A 19,477-nucleotide genomic window follows, 5' to 3' on the forward strand; every position below is an offset into this window, starting at 1 on the left:
TTAACTCCCACACTGGCAAATCAAACAAGAAATGAGGCCAAATGAGAAACTCGGCATCACATCTTAATGCTTTGTGCCTGTGCCAGAAGAAGACCCAAGTCTATTTGTCTACTCTCAAGTGAAGCTGGTTCTATTAAAAGTGTACGGCTGTAACGTGTTTGTGTGTGAAACTGCTTCCTACAGGGGAAGATACATGAAAATGCATGCAGAAAGATGAAGGGACAAGAGCTTTCCTTACAAGTGGCTACTAAGTGTTTGACAAGAAACTAGAAGGAAGTGATTCTTCCATCCATCAACGGCTTCCTGGCATTTTATAAACTAGCTAACAGAAATGGTCATGCTGACATGGTGCTTCCACAGCTGTGTCTGCAACAATTGTGAATAAGCTCAGTTTGCCAACAGAATAAAAGCGAATACCAATATCTTAGGAGGGCAAGGCAGATAGAGCTGTAATGCTTTTCTATCAGACCATGTAAGAGAAAAAGAGATCAGTCTTCAAGCTAACAGATTCTTTTCCATGTTCACACTGCTACTACTGCCACCACAATGTAGATCTTAAATATGCAGTGTACATCAATAATAGAGTCTAAGCAAAGGGAAAAATGAATGACCCAGGCTAAGAAGTGACATTTCAGTACTACCAGTAATTCTCATCAGGGCTTGCCAAGTGTCTCTGGGCTTCTGTCCCTTAAAACTGACAATATAACAACAATATAATAACAATACAATAATATTTCATACTGAATTAAGCACATGTGCAATGGCTAAGCACATTTCATTAGTATCAAATGAGTTTTGTGCTGCCATAGAAAGCACATATATTTTATTTATGTGTTCCCAAACTCAGGACAACAGACAAATGAACTTTGACATATTTAGAGAGCACTGCTAAATCTATGGTGAACTCAGAGTGCCCTCCAGTTACCTCTCATCCCCTGTCCCACTCTTACTATGCAAAAATCTTTAGTTTAAGGCTCACAGGGTACAGACCTGGGCTGGTTTGCTGAAGAGTTAACTAGCCCACAGGTGTATGTCCACAAACAAGTCTGCACTTACTGGCCCAGGGACCAGAAACTGCTTCCCAGGCTCAGGAGTGCCAGTGTGCCTTTGCTTTCTATTACTGAGCAGATGCAGATGTGACTGAGGCTTGGCTGCACCAAAGCTGGAACTAAACCCTGCTAGGAAAGCCACAAAGTTGGCTTTCCTCAACCTCCCTGGACTGGACCAGATGAGAAGATCAGCATTTTCTGGGCCTTTCTGCCACCATTCAGAATGAAGGGAATTTTCATACCCATAGTTCGAGTCCTTGCCCATGGTGTGTGATGTGCTGGATTCATCCCTCTTTTCTTCCTAAAAGCAGCTCAGCCCATTTCTTTCACCTTATAGGATGGCACCCAAACCCATGTTTCAGAGTTATTCTGGGGCCTCCCTGTGTCTTTCTCACTGGGCTTTACGTGAATTGAGCCAGCTGGACCGTCTCCACACTGGAGGTCAGGGTACCAGCCTGGAGAAGGTCGAGATCCAGTAGGAAGACATAACTTGTGTCCCAGTTTCTGCACTGCGGTGTCGAGCAGGCCACGAGGAGCTGACAGGCTGTGCATCTGGAGAAGGGTAAATGAGAAAACTTTAAGTGCTACGTTTACAAGTATTAATCTGCAGTTACAACCACAACCTGAAAGTACTTTCCAGGCATCCAAGGATGGAGAATCACTGTTGCCATATCCCACAAGTGGGAAGAGAAGGTGTGAAGAAGGAGCTGTGCCACACAGATGATGTTTTTCACTTCAATCCATAAGAGATATCAAAGAACAGGAAGTATTGACCCTGTGATATACAACGGACCCTCTTTAAAGCTATGCTGAATAATCATAACCATATAAAAAACCCTATCCTGTGGTTCAGGACAGCACTTGTGCTGGAGCACACTAAAAACACCATCTCTGCCACATGCCTGGACAGTTGACCAGGCATGCCATGGACTTTGCAGGCTTTCTGATAAGCACACTTACTGAAACACAATTTAAAGTCGACACCGTGTCTAAAAACACACATAATGTCACAGGAGGAATGAAATGTTGCTTCTCCCTCTCTCCCCCAAACTCATTACAGGCTAAGGAAAAATAATGTATGGAGAATAATACTTCACCATCTAAAGAGTTTTTCTGGTTTCTAAATCTAGTGAAGAGTCATTGTATATTTTGACAGAAAAATGGATCAAAATAATAAAGTGAATACAAAATTATATTGCTGTCAATAATTTAATTTACACAAAATAGCACTGTGACATGGTAATTGTTATATATGATGCAGCATTCAGTATAATATTTGGAGAATGCATTTTAGAAAGTCAACATTTAACTACTAAAATCAACTTACATAATCAAAGCTGTCAGGGAATCTTTACAGTTTTATATTAATTTGAATGTAATTTACTATAGAGGTGTCATTCTTAGAGGTGCTTACAATAGTTAATGATCTCTGCATTTCCATTATAAAATCCTGTTTTCAAAGGTTTATAACTTGGTCTTAAGAACTCTCAGCCCTCTGGCACATTTTCCTTTTCCTTAAAAAAACTATGTTTTAAACTTTTCTCTCAGAGCAGATAGTGTGGTTACTTTCCAAATCCATTTTGAGGATTTGCTAATTTGCTGCTTACTACCCAGGGATGTCAGAAAAAGAAAGGTCCTTCACAGCAGAAGACATTACAGTTGCATTGTCTTCTTCCATTTTCCTGAGTATATTACCCCTCAGGCCGTTTTTCTTGCTGAAGTGTCTGAGTATCTCCCAATATTGCATCCAAACCTCCATCACTCCATCTCTCTTTCCCATGTTGCTGCCATTAAGCTTTCTCCCAGGTCCTTCCCCTAATCTCAGACTTGGACTCCTGGTTCTGTTCTGTCTCTTCTCACAGATGTCCACATTTATGCTGGCAGCTTGAACTTCCATCACACTCATAAGTCAGTGGCCTTTCCTGGCTGCACAGTCCTTCAGCCTCACACCTTTTTTTCAAGCTGCAGCCCTAGTTCACTTTTCCAACTCACTAGAAGACCAACAATTAGTTTTGCTCCAGCAAGTACATTTCTCTCCCTGATCTTTCATGCTTGATTCATATCAGACACTACCCATCAACCACCCCAGACCTGCTCTGTCGGTTGATTGGTGATTTTTGGTTTCCCAGCCACGGGAACTGTGCAGCCCCAAGGCACTAAAGCTGTCCAGGGGGTAGGACACTGCAAACCAATTGTCCACAAACACATTGTTACAGGTCATTCCCAAAAACAGAATTTGAAAGGCAAATTGTCAACACAAAGCTATTATCCATTATAAAACCAAAGCAAATAATTACCTTGCTTTGGTAGACCTGCTCCAGTTCACAGGTCTAGTTTTTCCCAAATCCTGCTCAAATTCACTTTTTTTTTCCTTCCATGTTAGCCAGCTGTCATTTTGGATCCCCCATCTTTCTGTAACCTCAGTGTTGTTAGACCAGACATGTTTGAGCCAACATGTACAACTACCCATAATCTAAATCATCACTACCATATAAACATTTAGATTTACACTGAAGTAGTTTTGTCACTTGTCCAGGATCTCTTTATTTTCCCTGCAAGGACAAGAGCATTTTAAAGTATTTGTGATGCTCTATTCTAGCCATTCTGCCTTGATATGGCCTCTTTTGTCCAGTGCCAACACTTAGCCAAAACATTTCCTTTCTGTTTTTCCATCATTGCCATTTCCCCTCTTTAAAAAAAAAAAAAATAAAGAATGTACTAGTTTCTAATAATTCAATGATGTCACAGATAAGATGGGATGATGGACTTGATTCAAGAAAAATGTGCTCATATTTAGACTGGATAGAACTGGTGACTAACTCAGTGAAAGGGCAGATAACAACGAGAAAGACAACACTGGGAGTATTCTGTTTGATCTTTCAGATTCATAATTTAGTGATACAAAGAAACTCTAGAAATCACTTCTATTTTTCCCAGGGGATATGCAGTTGGACATAAGCAGGATGAGTGTTTGGCTAAATTATACTTTAAAGAAGCATTTGACACACTTCAGATCTTCATTCTGGTTTTGGGAAAAAAAAACTAGAAGACTGACTGTAGCATGGACTATTGCCTGAAAGCTCCGGATGTTATTTCATCATTCTTTGTGTTGAGAAAACAGAACTGGAAGATGAAACTTTAAAACTGTCAGAAAAGCCAGGAACTGTATGGATCTCTTCTCCAGTAGAATGAATGGGACCTGACAGGCACAGGAGCTTAGAGGACGATCTTCCAGACTGGGTGACGATTCTTGAATTTTCAGTGTCCCCCACAGAAAAATCTACCAGACCAGTTTATCTCCATTCGATATTTTTACTCCTTGAATCTCAATGAGGAGGTTTTCCTCTGATGTAGGTAGTGCTGCCCGCTCTCCCGAGGTTGACGCCCACTTCATTCAAGTATTCCTAGTGCAGAAGGGATGTTAGTGGCTACTGGCTTGCAGCCAACATCCCACACATTTCCTCCGCAGCAAAAATGCCTTGATTCTGACCCACTGCCTTTCAAGTAGATAGTGAAAAAAAATCAGTCACAAAGAACTTTGCTTTTATCTGTATTTCTCCTTCAGAAAGATCTGAGAAAAACGTCAGACATTGTTCTTTTCTTTTTCAAGGTCCACAGTCAGCGAGAGTGAGGTTTGGTGCTGCTGTTAGAGCCTGAGCCCAAGAAGAAGCTAAAGGCATTCAGACCCTTGCACTTAGGGATTTGGGTAAAGGAGTTTTAGGCAGGGTAAGTGCCCAGGGGGTGGACCACAGTGCCTGCCCTTGTGCCAGTGGCTGCATCCAGCACTTCTCCTGCTCAGCAGCTCTCCTGAACACCATTCTTTCTGAATCGGTTCAGCCATCACCTATGGTAGGAGCTTGTGTTTCTCAAGCAGGGCACTGAAGAGAGATCGAAAGGGACAGTGGGTTTTGGCTCCTGGTGGAAGTTTTCCATGATCAGCACAGAAAGGAGGAACACTGCTGATATTACCTAGAGTTGTGGGCAGTGTGTCCCAAGCCCAGCATCTGAATGGGCAAGAAGACAATGCACCACCACTGAATCTGAGATGGGACAAATTAGGCAACCCACATGCATTTTTAGACCCACAAAAGCCAAGCACATACGTGCGTTTAAGACCAGCGCCCATAAAATGGGATATAGTGGAACAAAGTTGTTTACTCACAATTCCGTTGCACATAACCCTAAGGGAAAACAGGACAGACAAACAGGTCTTATATTTGATAATCTGGCCAAGTGGACATGAGGAGAGGTGCAGCGGTGCCCATAGGGAAACGTGGAGCCCAAAGTTACAGTATAAGGAGGGCTGGAATCAAAAGCCAGGGAGAAAAGGGCTCTGGCAAACCATAGAGTTAACTTCCAGTGGTGCTGTCAGGATAAAAGAAAGATAAACTACTCTCCAAGTTAGCAAGTTAGGTAGTGAGAAATATTTGAGGCAAGATGTTAATAAATAAATATAAATCAAAAAGATATCAGGAAAGAAAACCCCAAAGAGAAATACAGTCTAGGAAAAATCACCAACAAGTGGAAGGCAGATGGCCAAATCTTGTCATACAGAGAGAAAGATACTCTGCTTCATTCAGTAGAACAAGAAAGTCTGGATGACTATAAATAAGAAAGATAATTAAATGGAATGGAAGGAATTAATTAAAGAAATTATTACGCTGACCTTGCATAAATAAAGTTTCAAACATTGCACACATGCTAATTTGAGGAATAGGATGTCTATAAGTATGGAGACAATTAAAAATATTCACTCCTTTATACTGGGATAAAGGTAGAACCTGAATGGAGGTTAGATGTATTTGGTAATGTTCATCTGATTACTATCCTGGAAAAATTACATGGAAACTGATGTGGCAATATCCTGAATTCAAGGAGAATTGCAAAACGTACAGATGAACTCAAGGAACACAACTAAAATGGTAAAATGAGCATAGGTTAAAACACAAGCTGCAGAAAGCTGACAGGAGGAATGACTTCAGAAAAAACAAGGATAGGTAAATTGGATAAAACAGAGGAAAAGGCTGGCACCCATCATCACCATGACACTTGCATTACATCTCACTTCCAAGTACAGAGTCCAATTTGGGAGAAGGCAAGCAGCAGAATATGCTCTTTTATAGGGAAAAAAAGGCTTCTTTCTTTTGTAAGTTCCTGTGTCAGAAGCCATTTTATGGGGCTGCCAATCATGGCAAATCAACTGAAAAGCCAGATCATTTTCTAAAGCATCTACCTTCCTAGAGAAAGATTTTCAAGTTGACTGTGTACAATCCAGCTGCTGCTTTTAATCTTTCCCTGACAACAGTAGTTGTTTTATTACTCTGACAGTCATTTTTAGCCCATGAATAGTACCACAGTCCTTGCAAGATAGGAAAATTCTTTTGATCTACAATTTCATAAGGTTTAGCAATGGACAAAGGATTTTTCCAGTATACTTGATCACACACTTGCTGAAGTTTAGGCTTAGAGGCAATAAAAAACCACTGAGCCACCCCTTTGGAGATAAGCAAAAATCCTTTTTGATGAGTAATGACTGCCAGAAAAAAAATTAGTTTATTATAAAAATAGTACTTTCTAATAGAAAAGTAAAAATCAGGTTACTCCTGAAATAACTTTCATTCATTGCCACGATCACTTTTCACTTTCACACTGTTTTAATATGGTATGATCTGGAGGATAGAAAATATGGATGCAAGGTAGGCATAAGTGTATAAAAGGAAGGTGCTTCAAGATATCTGTAATAACTGAGAGAAACTGGGAGAAGACTCAGGCAGACACAGCAGTTTTCCAGCATAATGACTTGTTCTATTTGCTGTGCAAGTAAGAACTGTATTTTTTGTGCAGCCCGAAATACTGTATAAACTCTGAAATAAAATATATTTCTAAATAAAAATAGAAAGCCATTCTATTTTGAGTGAAAAAGTAATTGAAAATTGTAATAAAAATCTGTAATTTTTATTAGTACAGGCTGCAGTACTTTGAGCACTTACACATATGTTAAACTTCTCACACATGTGCATCCCATTTTCTTGTCCTATTCACATTGGAATCTATTCTGGTTTTCCTTACATATAAGGAATTAAAACAGAAGGCCTTTGTGATAGTAAAGTGTAAGGATAATGGTTCCAGGAGGGCTATCAGTTTAGCAGCTAGTCAGCTGAGTACATAGCTACCTATGGGGAATATTTAGATAAGGTGCTGTATTGGAGTCTAACTTCTTTAAATTCTTTCCTTTGAAAACTCCAAGTCCATTGGCACAGCCAATTTCCATAAAGACATTCCTCTCCAAAAATCTACGCCAGGCTTAAAATTTAAAGAGTAAATAGAAACAATTTTATTTTTGGTTGGATGCAGTTAGAAATCAGTCATCTTAATACTTAGGCTGATCAGAAGGGAATTACAGAGGATTAAAGGATGAACAGGAGTTCTTCTTCCACTCCCTGCATTGTTCAATTGTTCACAACTCTAGTATTTCTTAATTAACTATATTACAGTATACAGAAACATTGGATTTCATACCTTTTGCTAGACAGCTTCTATTTATATTCTCTTAAAATTTCCACAAAATTCCCCAAAAATCACATTTTCTGGCAAAATGCCAGCCTGACTCCTACAGTCTAACATTCACAACACAAATACTTTGCCTCAGAATTTTCAAATAAACAACTTAGGTTTGGTTTCATTAAATTCTTTGGACAATATATTGAGATGTCTCTATGCAATTACTAAAAAATTTTAAGTCCTCCACAATCAGCTAAAACTGACTCCAGTGTCACTGACCTTGAGGAATCAGCTCTCAGTGCAAGCAGAGATCTTCACTTCTGTTTCTCCAGTTTGCCAGATCTCTAAATGAAAAACTTTTTAAAGGGTTATCTTTGCTCTAAACACTTCAAACTGTATTTTTTGCCCACTGTTTTGAAATAATGCACATTGCTCTGCACGTGCAAGATTTTTCTGTCCATTTTTTCCTCCAAATTAGGAAGACTCAGAGGAAAGAATCTGGCCACTGTTGTTTGCTAATTATGTTCAAAAATTGCTACAGAACATCAACACCTCTTGCATCAGACCATGCCTAGAACTGCAACTTTCTCAATGTTTTACCACTCAGTGCTGTTAACTGAGTTATTCCCTGCCATTATCAACTCTTGGACTTTCCCTTTGAGACCTCAGTCCATTACAGTGGGAAAGATGCAGGAAACACGGACACGTGTTTCTGCATCCTTCCTGCCACGTCTTGCAAAGTGCTTAAGGCATTGTGCAACAAAAATGAATGAAAATTGGAAAGCACAAGCAGAGCTGTGCTCTGATAACCCATGCAAACTGCAGCTCACTTAGGTGTCCTCTTCTCTGAGAACTGTCAATAACTAAAGAGAGGTCTGGCTCCAAGCCCTGCTAGAGGCAGGAGCAGTTAACACCCTGAGCTAAGGTGCAGGCCTTGACTGCTCCCAGCACAGCAATGCCTGGGGACTTTCTGCCACCCCAGACTGCCATGGTGCAGCTGACAGGCAGCTCATTGCATGGACAGGGCAGCAGAACCACAGTGCCTGCAGGGACTTCCTGCAAGTGGGACTGGTAAAGGTTCGGGGAGCACAGACTTCCCCACCAGGACCAATCTGTTGTCTGCAGTCATGTTTATTTAACTGATGATCTACGTCTGCAAAAGCAGCAGCTTCACAACAAATTATTCATCAAAAATCTAGCTCCATGCTTTCTGCTTTCCAACGCTGACTTTAAGGGTATTTCATCTAATAAATCTGAAGTAGGAATGAATAAACAAATGTGGCATTATACTAACCTCGTTAATTATGCCTCAACTACATGGTGCTGGAAGTACACACAATAGTGGGAGCTCATGGAAGATGAGTCTGCAAAAACGAAAGATTATTATCTATTATCATGATCAGAAACCTCATTTTGCTTTAAGCTTCATCTGTTTTGGGTGGTTTGACTGAAAAATGTATTAATAATTTCCAAGTTGTGGCTGACTGATTTAAAATATTTCAACATTCTGTACACTGTACCTAAAAACAAAGTCTTCCTAGTGTGGTGTTCTGTCTCTTCATTTGTAAAATACAGCTATTTCTTCGTCATTCTGTGTGGGACCAGAGAAACACCACAGAGCTTTTCACTTTGGAAAGGGAAGAAAGAAAGAAAAAAGGAGAGTTCTCTTCCCAACAGCAAATAAAAGGCCCAGTCTCTTGGCATCAACTCACTGACTCAGATCATCTCTTGGAGAATGAGATAAATGTTGTCTTCTGCATTACAGTCCCAGTAGAAGCTTTTCTGCATAGTGAAGCAAATCATAAACATAAGGCCCTCATTAGCAGGAAAAGCTTTTCCAGGAACAGAATAGTGACTGGGAAGTCATCCGATTCCTGGACAAGCAGCATTTCAGCCATCAGCCCCAAGACAAAGGGAAGGGGGAGGCCAAGGGCTCTGGCACTAAGTTGTGCTTATAAGGACCTTCCTGCAAAACCTCTTCCAGGCACGTGCAGAACAGTATCTGCTTTCACTCAGGTCATTCAGGCTCAGCACCCCTACAACATCCCACCTTTCTCCTTGATGTGACAGCAACTTCTGCAACAGGCACACTCCCACACTTTTCTGGGGAGGAAGGATGCTTGTTTTCTCCTGGCTGCAGAGTCTGAAGTATCTGCCAATATTCAGCACTGCTGTAACAAGGGCTCTGTTGCAAAATGCAGGTCGGTGCTCTCTCAATTTCCTGGTAATCCAAGAAAGAAATTGTTCTGATGTAAAAAAAAATAAAAGAGTTTAAACAACCAATAAGGACTTGCATAGTTAACACCCTTCCACCTCAATTCTCTGTCATTTTTTCAGCAATCAGGCCAGGCCAGGGTGTTGCAGCATCATCTGAACAGTTGGCATGAGCACAGTCAATTGCCCTTCCTCCCAGTTCCCATATTCTGCCTCAAATCAGAAACTGCTTTGTAGTACTGGAGACAAGGAAGCATCCTCCTCTGGTTAGAGATGCTGCATACATATAAAGAAAAGGATGAAAAATTAAAAATATGCCTGTAGCATTTGTATAGGTTATACACACATATATGTGTATATATAGATATATAGCATTTGTATAGATCTAGCTTGTTATCCAAAATTTCTTACATGTAAATAAGAGAGCATCTGTCTTGTGTTTTGGGGCAGTTGGTTTCTCACTCAAACATATGAGGCTGCATTACAGCTACAAATGTTTCTTTTGAGCAGTTAACACTGCAACAGTTCGAAAATATGTGCAAACATTTTACAGGTGATGTTCTTAAGCCTTGCATTAGGGTATTATTGTAGCTAAACCCAATGGACTGAAACAGTATCACCTCTGTTAAACCTCATCCATTTTCTATGAACAGTTCTCTAAACAGTGGAAATTGCTGTCCCTGCTAAACTGAGTACCATCATGAAACGAAACCAAGTGTTCAGAAAATTTTCAGCAAATGAGGTTATATTGTGACACATATTAAGATCTCTCAGAAAGGAGAACATTTATTGCTAACAAGCTTCCAAAGCAAGCTGGATATGTAGGTCTGATGGATTTATTTTTCCATCAATAAATTGTGGAGGAAATTGCAGAATTGATATTAATCTTGCACCTTAACACTTCTTGCTGTGAGGTTTCCTTTCATAAATATTCCCTTAAAGCAGAGGTTTTAAAAAACTAAAACAACCGGGGTCCTCGGCAGTGAAAGGTGAAGTGGGCTATATTTGGGGCCACCTTTGCAGAAAGGGAACACCTCGGTAAATGCTCTGTGTGACCAGTTGTGACAGAGGGTTATGTGTCTTCCAACACAACCTACATTTTTTACGCTAATAGTACAATTCAGAATAAATATTATCTCCCCTCGTGTGACAGACCTTTGATAGAGCAGAATTGGCCTGGTTGATTAGGAGCACGTGTCAAATACAGATAATGGGGGAATCCCTTTCAGCAGCAGCACACCAGCTCAGCAACCATAATGAGGCCAATTTAGCGAGCCTTCTGTTTTACAAGAGATATTAATTGCAGTCCTGTCAAATAAGGTACAATTCAAGATAAAATATGTAAAAAGGGGGGAAATGGGATTCCATTCCATTTTGGTCACCATTATAAATCTTCTTGCAGGACCATGAATCTCCCCACTGCTGATCTGAATCCCCTGGGTGGCTGACATGCTGCAGTAGAACAAAGTGCATTGTTATGAGGGCTGTTGAACACCAGAAGAATGTCAGGCTTTTTGTTGAATCTTTCTACCGCTATGATTTTTATTCTACTCTACACAGGTTTTGTTGTTTGTTTTCTAAAAATGCAAAAAGCAGGCACCATTCCTGAACAAGTCTCAGCCACCAAGCTGCCCACCTTCTTGTGTTGAAGATTTACCACTAAAATTAATTCTAATATATTGTTATTTCAGTGGATGCAAAGTGCTTCTGAACCAGATCTATGTTGTCTTCTAACAATGAGTACATTTGCAACGAAACTTTGGCTGCAAAGGTCCAACTGCAATATATTCAGCTCTGAATATTGCCAAATTATATAAAAATGGGAGAAGGTCAGAGAATTTTAATCCTTACCCCTAATCCCAACATCAGATTCGAATAGTTCAGTTTGTTTAAAGATACTGCAACAGCAGCTTTGCAGAGAAACTTGTTGCTCAGGAGCTGAGCCTTAAGGCTGCTCATAATCTTAAGCCTTTTGTCCTTGGCAATGCCAAGAACTCCAAACCCACAAAATGTACAAGCTGTGAACATACCCAGTACCTTGGTCATCAAAAGGTTGATTTTTTTTCTCAGCACTGAGAAGGAAATAAGTGAAAAGAAAAGCAAAGATGGACTAATTTTTCTATTAAATATGTTAATGAGATTATTTTATTTTTCAGCAAGGAGGAAGGACGCCCACAAAAACAGATTTATATAGGTCTTTACATTCTAATCTGAGAGATTATCTCAGAGAGTTTAGGACATGATAAAAACAGAGAGTTTAAAGCTGCTTGCAAGCCCAGGCTCACCAGCAAAGTGGTTACCTTAAGGGACTTCGGGTAACACATCAGGCAGCTTCTAAGAAAACCTTCCTTTCTTACACTGGTACCAGCAGTGAAGTCCACCATTTTCTGCACAAAGCCTGCATATTCAGGAAACACAGTACTGAAATTCAGCCAACCACACACATCTCGCAGAATTCAAAGCATGGTCTGTCAGCCAAATGACACAAAACACTGAAACACACAGTTCTAAAGTCTGGTCTTATTCAGCAAAATATTTGCATGATTTCAGACACATCTCCAAATGATAGCATTTCCTAAATCCCACCCTCAAGAAGTGAGGCCACATTTGGCCTAAAGATGCAAATACGTACCAGCCTGGACTCTCAGAAGTATCTAGGAGTCCTAATTTATATTCTAAAAGTCCTAGCTAGAGATTATCTGCATTTTAGGAAGCTCAATAACACTTCAAATCCTGTCCAAGGAGTTTAATTTGCTTCTGAAAAGAGGTGCTTTAAAGATTATAAATATACAATTCACAGTAATAGAACCTCAGCATGTACTCCCATACCTGTTGGACCAGAAAGCAAGTCTGACACTAGAAATAGCAGCTCTCTACTGCTCATATGGAAATGCTGAGATCATTCCAGGTGACCCTGTGCAAATATAAAAGGACCAACAGAGTTTTTGTAGGCATTATTTTCTTATTGTAAGAAGAAACCCAAAATACCCAGATGTGAGAACATTCACTGGTAAAATTATTGAATTATCATTTCATGATATGGGTTTTTTTCTGTTGCTTTTTAAGATTTTCATTAATGGAAAATGCCGATATGGGAAGACGGTGCAATATATGATTTCATACTATGCACCCTGACAATACCCTTTCTGAGATTAGCCATTTCACGTTTCTGAAAAGTACCATGTACATGTAAGCCTCTTAATTGAATACAGGAAGTTATCTTCAAACAACCCTCTCTCCACATTCTGAATATGAAAGAGTCCATTAGAATATTAATAGCCCATGCAATATGTTAATGTTGGAAAACATGCTAGTTTTCAGTAATTACAATGACTCACCAAGAAAGGGGGGGGGGGGAAGAATTAATATATGAACTAATTTTGATTGTCTTTCGTGCTGTCACATCATGAGCAAATAAGAGCCTGGTGTATGCAAAAGCAGCGTTTGCTCTCTCTTGCAGGGAGATCACTTCCCCACGGAGCCGGGACGGACCCTGTTCTGTGACCTTTGGGAAAGCCGCCCCCGCCCCCCTGCAGTTAACGCGTTCTGAAGACCCTCCTTTGTCTCTGTGCCTCTGGTCACATACTAGCAACGGTATTGCCTTCACCAACATGCCAGTTGGTATTTTCAGGTTGTTCCGTGATAGCTGCTTCCTAAATCAAGCACCTAAACCAAGAGCAAGGATAGATCTGTCCTCGTGTATTGAATTTCAGTGGCTGTGATAAAACCTGCAAGTATCCAGAAAACAGGTCTCAGTGCACAGAAAATCTGAATTTCCAAATCACCAGCACAGACCTGCCAGATCTCAACTTCACCAGATCAGGGTTGAAATGCCACAAAATGGTGTTCTCCTGGACAAGGAATATGAGACAGTGTCAGATGAATTCTAGCATTTTTATATGACTTTTCCACAACATCTGAAACCCCTCAGGTGAGCACATACCTGACATCCTCTTGACCCTTCAGCTTACTCTCCCTGCATGGCACCAGCTGTTTGGGACTCTACAAACAGCAAAACCTCCCAGGAGCCTCTGATGCAAGGTGGCAGCTGTAACAGATGACATCTAGTTATTGGATCATACACTGCAGCCTTCTAGCAAACATTCTCAACTCTCAGTTCAGGCCAAACCTTCCCTCCCTTCCTAAAGTAAAAGGTTAGTGTCCAGGTCAGCAGTGAAGAACAGGTCTGGTACCCTGGGGTATGAGATTCCACATGAGTTGGGGAGTGAGTGTGAAAAGTGTTGTTAGTGAGTCTCCTCTGTCTACCGTTAGAGGAAGGTCCTTGTTATTACAGGGGAAATTAGAATACTTGAAGCTCACTAAGTTTCTAAAATGCAACTACTTCAAAAAGACAGGCTACAACTGAAGTTTTCTACAGCACCTTTCAGAACCCCACCCTCAGCAAAGCAGAAAGAAAAGAAATGGGAGCTCAGCATTTCTCACAAAATAGGGCTGTGTAAAACCCCCAGGCCAAAAATACTCTTCAGAGATCCTCGGAGAGCATAAAAGATCAAAACTTCAACCTCAGCCCTGTGTGTATCTGAATTGCTAATAGATGCTCAGTACTGACTCCATCTGCAGCATCACACAACAAGGATTAAAGGTAATTATGTTTTTAAGGAAAGGGAGTGTTTCACATTGTCAGAAGCATCTTCAAAACTCAGACTCAGAATTATGATATAGCATTTTCTGTCTTGCCCTAAACAAGGTTTTCCAATCACCACTTATGAACAGCTGCACCAGCCCTGCCTTCTTCTTATGTGCTAAACAACAATGGGACATTGCAAAACTACAAAGGCTTGTCCTGTCCATTTAACCAGCGTGTCACATGGAGACAAAGCATAATGCAGCCCTGTGAAAAGTCCACCCACAAACTTCATTTCACACTATAGAATGAGGCACTTTAGTTCTCCGTCATCCTTCTCTCACATGAATTCACATGACAAGAACTTAAACATTTTGGAGACTACAGAATACAACCTTCCAAAAAGTTGCCTACTTAAAAAAGATAATTAAAAATATTTCAGTCTACTTGCTATTTTTTTCTTGTTCAAAACTCTCGTGTTCAGTTTGTTTTAAAATGTAAATCAATACTGAACAATAAAACAGAGTAATTGCCATTGAATAGAAAAGTCATGTCATCTTATTAAAACCTAACAGTACAGAATTGGAATCCACAGCACTTTGAAGTGAATTAAAATGCTATCACTAGAAATACAATTTTTTTTATTACCAAAACACAGTGCCTTAAGTTGCAAGATAAAGTTTAAAAACCACCGCAGTATTTGTTATCAAACAGGAAATATTTATTTTATCAATTTAACCCATAACAAAACACCCATTATACTGACACAGCGGTACCTAAAAGGACAACCCCCCTCCCTGCATTCCCACTCATGCTCACACACAAACACACACTCGTTTTACCCACAACTCCAAAGGGAGGGGCAAAAGGAGCAACAAAACCAGATATTAACTGTGAGAAAAAGGCATTCCTCAGAAGAGCTGTATTTAGAAGACAGTTATATGTTGTTACCGTGTTGTATTCATGGGACTGCACAACAATACAGTAAAAAGAAATTAAAAGGAAGGGACAGTGAAGAGGATTTAAAACTACTATTCCAGGAGTCTATTTTCCTTAAGCAGAGTTGTAGGAACTAGAGAGGACTGTAGTTAAGCAATCAAATATTCCTGGAAGAAGCCCTTTATATAAACAATTGAATCATTCCTGTTTGGTTTTATTCAGATTTTATAAGCCACAAAATAACTGTTTTAAGTATTTAATTTTGTAACTAATTAATTCTCTGCAGTGGGGAACTAAAACAAACTTGGAATGATTTTTCTTAAATGAGGAGACAGCTGATGGCTCATCCTTAGCCTTTCTGAGAACTCACTGACGAACTTCCCCACCGATGTCCCCATGCAGCAGGGCCTCAGCGCTGTAAACCACCAGCATTTACCTTTGGTTTTAACAGTCACAAAACAATGCAAAGGGAGCATGAAAACAGCCAAGGGAGGTCAATAGCTCTGTGTCAAAGTAGCATACAGCCAATTACTCAGATCCTGCAACACACTGAGGATTTTCACCTGCCAAAAACTCAAGGTGCTGGCAGGGTGGATCCAAGGACACAGACTAGGGACTTTTGTCCAAAGACGCTTCTTCTGGATGCTATTCCAAGAACAGTTATACCCCAAAATCTCTTCAGCTATGCACATTCAGAACAAAATGTGGTATTTCCAGTAACAGAATGAAGATTACTAGCATTAGGTTAGCGGTCCTGCAAAGGCACCTGTATTGATGGTAGGGGCCCTGTTTGGGTCACTTAGTTTAAGCACAGGTGCTGCTCCTCTGATTTTACAAGGCTATTTGCCAGATGAAGAACTGCAGGAGTCAACAAACACGTCAGTCCTCACAGTCAGGAGAAAGAACCCACTTAAATGTCATGGGTAAACGAGGCCTTTAAGACCCAACTCTCTGACATGCAGGTGAGCACAATGAAATTACAGTAACAAACCTTGCACAGATACAATTGGAGCAGGACGTGGCCCTTGGAGCCAGCTGAAAGCTGCAGAGAGCCAGATGGGAGATCCTCCAGACAGCGTAATCACACTCCCAAGAAAGAAAAAGAAAACTTCGAAGTTGCCAGGTGCAGCTTTAGGCAGGTGCCAGTCTTCCTCAGCTGAAGTCATTGAACAAAACTTCAGGAATGAAAAACAGCTTACCTAGGGCTTCCGAAAAATTAAGCTAGAAGATTGTGATGGGAGCAGGATAAACGACAGCTCTGCTGCCTTCTTAGGAATTCTTTTGGAAAAAAAGCAGTGTAAAAAAAAATCAACAAATTAATCACCACTGAGTTGTTTTCCTCATGAACATGACCCACACAATTCAAGAAGGGAAAGTGTTCCTCTGCAACCAGGCTGTTAAGAAATTACCCTACAAATAAGAACTCTCTCTCTCTATTGTAATGGGTCTTGACATTGACTTTGTCATGTTAATTTGCCGAATTCAACCCCAGTATTTGCTTGAATCGAAGCAGCAAAGACATACAAACATCAACCATTGGCTAAGTCCATGAAACACAACAACTGCCTTTGACGGTCAGTGGTACTCCTTGTACTTTTCTTTCTTTTAGCAAAATTAATGATCAGATACAGGAAAAATGCAGACTGGCTGAATTGTAAGTCATCTTGTTTTGGCAAAGAAGAGCAAGCTCTGGGGGGAGGGGGGAGAGAGGAAGGCTCACTGAATAATTTGACAGAACATATTTCTCAAATAAAGCAAGCTCTAATGTTATCAGCCAAAGAAAATCGGCAAAGGATTTGCTGTAATAAAGACGCTCCTCCAAGCACAAATTTTCCCATTCTGTTTAGAGATACCTGACATCACTGTACCCCCATTTGGGAATGGCTTTGAGGTAAGGGAGCAGAACTGAGAGCAGCCTGTAAGTAGGAGCCAACACGATTGCAAGGACTATGTATTAGCATCCACAGAGGATGCATGGAAGCAGACTGAATGGGTACACAGGAACATCTGCCAAGCCAAGCACAGAAGAAACAGAAAAATATAAAAATCCTATGTTGTATTCTGTATGTTTTTCGTAAGCACCTTGGTGATGAAGGCCCCAAAGATGGGAAGAGGTTGATTGCTGTCTCACTTGTAAACATGAATGTTGATCCCTTTGGAAGATGTTGGAGTGGTCCAAAACAGTTGAGGAGGGCTTTCACCTACTGTATTTTACCTCTGTCTTTCTCACATACACCCTCAGTCTCATGCTGGGTTACAGCCAGCTGCTGATGTGTCACATTTGACCAGATATGTAGGAGAACAGGACTTTGTTCCAAACAGGGAATTGAGTCAGGCATGAAGATGCAACAGGAGGTTGCAGGGAATGGGCACGAAATACTCTGTCCTGGCTTGCCTCAGCTCCTGGGCTGCACTTTCTCTCAGAGGCTGGAGTCCCGCTTTTCGTTCCTACAGCTCAGGGTCTGAACTTCCAGCAGGAGTATTGGCATCAGGCTGCTGCTCTAAGCCATCAGCATTCCCAGGCTGCTGTCTTCAAGAACACCGTTGCTGCCCCACCTCCCTTCCTGGGAGACATATTAGTTGCTACGGACTAGTTACTACAGACAGATTAGTTACTAAGAACTAAACAATATACGTATTTACACAAATTACATATTGCGTGAATGCAAAGCTTTGGTTCAGTCAAAGGCAGCAACCTCAGAGGGAACCAGATGGGCACACGAATAGGTTGAAACTAATGACTTGCAGAGAGAGAATAGAATTTAGTGTCACTGTGCATCTCTAAGTTTACAAAAAAGTATCTCAAGAAGATAACAAGAGTTTATGAAAGTAAAATCAGCAAAAGCACAGCAACGGGGAAGAAGTTTTGTTGTACCCTGTAAATCAAATGTCAAAGGTCTTACAAGGCCACTGACGGCAGGTGGACACTTAACATAAATGTGATGCTGTACACCATGAGATAAAAAAGCTCTCCTAATCTCTTCTTTCACATGCATAAGTAACTCACACTGCATGTAAATGTCATACATCTAGTCAACGATTCACTTAAAATCATTTATGTACAGCTTAAAATATATTTTAATGGTATTTTTCTAAAGGTCAGATAATGCAAAGAAAAACATAAAACGGATACAGGTGATAATTTGAATATCCTACTAACAGCTTATATAAAAGAAAATAAGCATTATGTAAGTGAGAAGGAATACGTAGCGTGACAGGATCAAGATCAAAATGCAGGAAGTTCCCATTAAGACAGTTCATCCCAAGTTTACAGTTGCATAAAACAGCATGAGAGTTTACTCTTGGGTATAGAGTATGCAAGTATATCAAATGATTATAACATAAAAGTATAATATTCTCTTTCCAGTACAGATGTGTTAAACCATTGGACTTGGCTCCAGATCTGATTTTCATTCCCACCAGACTCTGGGAAAGGCCACATCCTATGTTTTGAATGGGTCATTTCAGGATGTAAAATGAGAACTAGTTATGAAACTCACTTTCCAAAACCTGCAGGACCCAGAATCAGAGGAACAACGAACTTACAAGACTACCTCCATTCTACAGCTTGCCAGACAAGCTTGACTTCAGAAGTTGCTCTCAGGCCAGGACAGGTTGGTCCTTGTAAAGTACATGTGACAGCGCCTGGTGTCACATGTAACCTTATGCCTTAAATGTGCCACACTTTCAGAACACGGGCTTTAGTTTTCCCTCCATCCCTAGGGAGCACATCAAATGCACCCCCACCCCCCCACAAATTCAGCTTAGCAACAGAAGCTAACAAAACGTGAAAATTTATTATTTGCAAGCCCCTAACAGAAAAAATATCAAACACATACTCACCTTCCTAATGCCATGATGGTGTACACACACACACACACACATACACACACACACATGCATCCAGGAGAGTTTAGAATAATTTTAAAGGAGATTTTGCTTCTATTTTTTATTTGTTAGGGTATTTTTGACCTACACTACAGGACTGTTAATTCCAACAATGCAAGATGTTCTCTCTCTTGGGAGGAGACAGCAAGCCATGCTAAGCACAGTGAACACTTACTGTGTGCATAGTGGCTTCTCAAACCTTGGCAGATCTTCCTTCTCACTTCTCATTTGACACTGTAACTGTCTCTACTGTCTCAGGTTGTTGTAGTGGGTGAGAGTCACAGCAAACAGCTCCTGTAAT

General features: G+C 40.5%; 1 long non-coding RNA gene across 3 annotated transcripts in view; it reads right to left on the reverse strand.

Annotated features, from left to right (window-relative positions):
* LOC113959337 overlaps positions 1-19,477 on the reverse strand; it is a 68,016-nt gene that overhangs the window by 5,950 nt on the left and 42,589 nt on the right. The window contains exons 2-8 of one of the 3 annotated variants that reach the window (XR_003531784.1): positions 13,708-13,812; positions 12,594-12,678; positions 12,065-12,232; positions 9,864-10,040; positions 9,601-9,771; positions 8,845-8,914; positions 1,292-1,601 (exon numbers count right to left, since the gene is read on the reverse strand). This is a non-coding gene — a long non-coding RNA (uncharacterized LOC113959337). Of the gene's footprint in view, positions 1-1,291; positions 1,602-8,844; positions 8,915-9,070; positions 9,772-9,863; positions 10,041-12,064; positions 12,233-12,593; positions 12,679-13,707; positions 13,813-19,477 lie in introns of all 3 variants that reach the window. The other 2 variants (XR_003531783.1, XR_003531785.1) reach the window with 2 other exon arrangements.

The sequence above is a fragment of the Corapipo altera genome, unplaced genomic scaffold (assembly GCF_003945725.1).
Source record: "Corapipo altera isolate COAL_440 unplaced genomic scaffold, ASM394572v1 254, whole genome shotgun sequence".
In the NCBI taxonomy this organism is placed as follows: Eukaryota; Metazoa; Chordata; class Aves; order Passeriformes; family Pipridae; genus Corapipo; species Corapipo altera.